This window comes from Rhinopithecus bieti, unplaced genomic scaffold, assembly GCF_001698545.2.
Source record: "Rhinopithecus bieti isolate Rb0 unplaced genomic scaffold, ASM169854v2 scaffold_13029, whole genome shotgun sequence".
In the NCBI taxonomy this organism is placed as follows: domain Eukaryota; kingdom Metazoa; phylum Chordata; class Mammalia; order Primates; family Cercopithecidae; genus Rhinopithecus; species Rhinopithecus bieti.
The window spans coordinates 3,093,749-3,098,471 of NW_016807982.1; positions in this window are offsets into that span (position 1 = coordinate 3,093,749).

Below are 4,723 nucleotides of genomic sequence, written 5' to 3' on the forward strand. Positions count from 1 at the left end.
TATATATTACAAAATATATGTATTTTACAAAATATATGTATTTTACAAAATATATGTATATAAAATACAAAAAACAGCAGAATCATAAAGATGAACAAAGGATAATGAATAGATAGTTCATAGAATAGCCCAAAAGGATAACAAGTATATTAAGAGAGACTTTTTAAAGAGCTATCACTCTACACCCTTAAGATTAACCAGAATTGGAAAAATAAAATGCCATGTGTTGGTAATGTAGGAATGTAAAAACTGTACACAGGGCAAGAGTCGATGCAGACCTGCATATCCATTTTGGAAAGCAATCTTAAACATTATCAAGTTAAAGAAGTTTAATAGCTTTATGGTAAGAGATCCCCCCCCAGTTAAGTAAAAGATGAACATTATGAAATGCCTTTTTTCTGTGTCTATGTAATCATATAATTTTTTATCTCATTTAGCGAAAAACATTGGTGGATTTTTCTAATATTGAACAATCCTTGCATTTCCTTGATTAAGTCCTAATTGATCACGATGTATTATACAGATAAACAACAGCACATATATATATACATGTCACATGTATAAATGTATACATACGTATATACACACAATTGGATTAAATAACCTTTATCAGTAACATTCCCTTCTATTCCTAGTTTGCTGTTTTTCTTTTAATTATAAATAAGTGTTGAACTTAAATGCTTTTTTTGCATACATTGTAATAGTCAAATCTTAATTTTCTGCCTTGATATTAATTTTAGATGCAAAAAAAAAAATTAGCTAGCCAACCTGTGTGTGTGTGTGTGTGTGTGTGTGTATTTTATACAAATGAAATCTTAATTTTTTTTTATCTCTTGATTCTGGTGTTTTGTTTTGTCCCCAAAGGGGAGGTCTTTGCCATTTTTATTTACTTAATGCCCATTGGTCTACTCAGGTTTTTAAGGTCTTGCCAATTTGCGTTTTAACTTCCTCATTTTCATCTATATGTTCAGGTTTATTAACACAGTTCATAATTATTTCCTTTTTAAATTTTGTATTGTGTTTGCATCTTCTCATTTTCCTGGTCATTCTTAACCTTTTCAAAGAACCAGCATTTGGCTATGTCAATCTTCTTTATTTCATGTATTTCTAATTTTATTAATACTTCTCTTGTTTTTTTTCCAGTTGTTCATTCTTTAAATGATTGAATGATTGCTTCATTCATTGTTAATCTTTCTTGTTTCCTGAAAATGATTTAAAATCTACAACTTTTTCATCTCAGTACTGCTTTAGGTGTGTTTCCTGATTCAGACATAATGATATGATCATCAGTCTAAAAGTGTTTTCCCATTTCCTTTTTTAACCCAAGTAACGAATTTTCTTCTACCTGTTTAAAAAAGTAATACTTTCTACTTTTATTGATATTACTTTTTTTTTTTTTTTTGAGATAGAGCCCTGCTCTGTCCACCAGGCTGGAGTGCAGTGGTGCGGTCTCAGCTCACTGCAACCTCTGCCTCCCACGTTCAAGTGATTCTCGTGCCTCAGCCTTCCAAGTAGCTGGAACTACAGGCGCACGCCACCATGCCCAGCTAATTTTTGTATTTTTAGTAGAGACGGGGTTTCACCATCCTCCTTTTGCCTGCTAGCAGCCTTGTCAGTTTTCAGGCTGTGTTTGAAGTATATTAATACTCACCACATTTACATTTTTTGTTTCATTGTTCTTTCTTATCTGTATATCCCACCTTTTTTCTTTTCTGCATTGAATTGTTTTATCAGATACTGTAAATATTGCTCCCGCCGTTTCTCTTTGTTAATATTTGCCTGTTTTTCCCCATCTTTTTTGTTCTATAATTGTTAGATTGTTTAAAAATGTTTATATTGAGAGTCCTTGATATTTTTTATTCATTTATATATGTCATTATAGACTCTTAGGTTCCTATCTTATTCAGTAGGTTGTGTTCTGATGCTCATTTATTTTGATACTCAAATTGTCACATATTTGACCAACGGAAGCCTCTTCTAACTGGCTTTTATGTCCTTCTGACATGTTCCTGTCCTTTTTTCAGCATTTCTTCACTTAACATACTCCAGGATGTTGTGGTACTTTTTTGGCATCAGCCATTTCTCTATAGAGCCATGATGCCTTCGCACTTGGTGTGCTCATTGCTACTAGGGTAAAATTGCGTCTCTTCCCTTTCAGTGGGTAGAGCAACCAATCAATAAATACATATGCATCTAACTATATACATCTGTATCCGTGTGTGTGTATGTATATGGTTTCTTTAAACCTGTGAGTTGATTCCAGTTTTTCCAATTTCAGTTCAACACCTCAGGATTCTTTGCAGCCTTCTCTCCCTTTCCACATTCATAATCCTTTCTCAAAGAGTGTGAAACCTGGCTCCCATTATCCTCAATATATGTACTTATTTTCTCAATGAGGAACTTGTTTGCACAGTGTAATTAACCTCCCAACCATTTCAGCCACCCACTGCCCCTCTGACCCTGCTGCTGGGCAGTGGCTGCCTCACCAGGAGACCCCGCACCATGCGCACATGCGTCCATGGTTTGAGGAGGCCCCCACCTCCTCAGAGGCCACTGTCTCCATGCAGGTCCATGGTTTGGGGAGGCCCCCACCTCCTCAGAGGCCACTGTGTCCATGCAGAGAGGGCAGTGGAGATTGGGAGGAGGAGGTGAGAGAGTCTGGTGTTAAGTTCATATGTAAACACCTTAAACTTAATTACGGCTAATAGAACTTACTTCTGCTTTTTTTTTTTCTTCTTTTCACAATTTCTGTTTACTGGACTTCCTGGTTTATCCCCTTGCTTCCCACTGAGTAACAAATTTTCTTCTACCTGTTTAAAAAAGTAATACTTTCTACTTTTATTGATATTACTCTTTTCTTTTTTTTTTTTATTTGAGATAGATTCTTGCTCTGTCCACCAGGCTGGAGTGCAATGGTGTGGTCTCAGCTCACTGCAACCTCTGCCTCCCGGGTTCAAGTGATTCTCCTGCCTCAGCCTGCCAAGTAGCTGGAACTACAGGCACGTGCCACCACGCCCAGCTAAGTTTTGTATTTTCGGTAGAGACAGGGTTTCACCACATTGGTCAGACTGGTCTCAAACTCCTGACCTCGTAATCCTTTCAAAGTGCTGGGATTACAAGCCTGAGCCACTGCACCAGGCCAAAGTGCCAAAATGCAAAGCTAGTCCAGCGTGGTTGTGGGGGGAGACAATGGTAAATCAGCCTAACAATAACCCACAACACTCGGACCAACATGTTACTCTTAATACTAATCATGTTTGTTTATCCCTATTGGTTTCTTTAACTTAGCATTTAAATCTTTTCCTAGTAAGACTTTGTTATTTGTTAGACTTTTATGTTGCTTTGGTCTTACCCACTCTTACTTACTATGTTAATTATTTTATTATATAATTACAGGTTTTTTCCTTTTTGTTAGTCCTAGCTGTTTCAGACTACAAACTTTGCCAGGGTATTTGCTCCCCGTCACTTCCCATCTGTCTTCCCATGTCTAGATGAATTTTTCTACATTTGACCACTTCTTCCAGGAATATGTTCTAAATGGGTCCTTATGTGAAAAAGTTACTGAAGCCTTATGTCCCTGAGAATTTTTTTTTTGAGACAAGGTGTCACTCTCACCTAGGCTGCAGCTCAGTGGCATAATCATGGCTCACTGCAGCCTCTAACTCCTGGGCTCCAGCAGTCCTCCTGCCTCAGCCTCCTGAGTAGCTGGGACTACAGGCATGTGCTACCACATGGAGTTAATTTTTAAAATTTTTATTTTGTGGAGATGGGGTCTGGCTATATTGACCAGGCTGGTTTCGAACTCCTGGCCTCAAGCGATCCTCTTGCCTCGGCCTCCCAAAGTGCTGGGATTACAGGCATCACACAGCTTGCCTGGCCGCCTGAGAATATTTTTTTATTACACTCAAGTTAGTGAGTTTGTCTTGCTATACATTTTGAGGTCAAAGTTCTCTCCTTTAGCACTTTGAGAACATATTCCTTCCTTTTTTCATCTGATACTGTTAAAAAGCCTGATGTCCATCTGATTTGATCTGTTAGTTCTCTGAGAGCTTTCAGAATTTCTGCTTTTCTTATTGGTCTTAAATGTCTTTCACTACAATGTTTCTGTTTGTACAGTTTTCTTACTAATCATTGTATGAGTCCTTTGATCTTTCTTTAATTCTGGGAAATGTATTCTCATTATTTTTTCAAATATTTTCTCCATTTTTTTTTCTTTCCTTCTGGGACTCCCATTATTCAGATTTGGCACTTCTGCTCTGTCCCTGGATCGCTCTGTATGTGTGTGGGAGGGTGTTCCCATGTTTTCATTTTCCTGCTTCCTTTTGGTAGAGGTCCTCAGTATGATGCTCCAGCTCATGGATTTGTTGTGAGATATATCTGTCCTATCCCATTTGTTAGTTTTTTCACCCTTAATATTTCTGTCAGGAGCCGGGTGCAGTGGCTCACACCTGTAATCCCAGCACTGTGGGAGGCCAAGTTGGGAGGATCACCTGAGGTCAGGAGTTCAAGACCAGAATGGCCAACATGGTGAAACCGATCTCTACTAAAAATACAAAAATTAGCCAGGCGTGGTGATGAGCACCTTTAATCCCAGCTACTCAGGCGGCTGAGGCGGGAGAATCACTTGAACCTGGGAGGCAGAGGTTGTAGTGAGCCGAGATCGCGCCATTGCACTCCAGTCTGAGTGAGAGAGTGAGACTCCGTGTCTTAAAAAAAAAAAAAA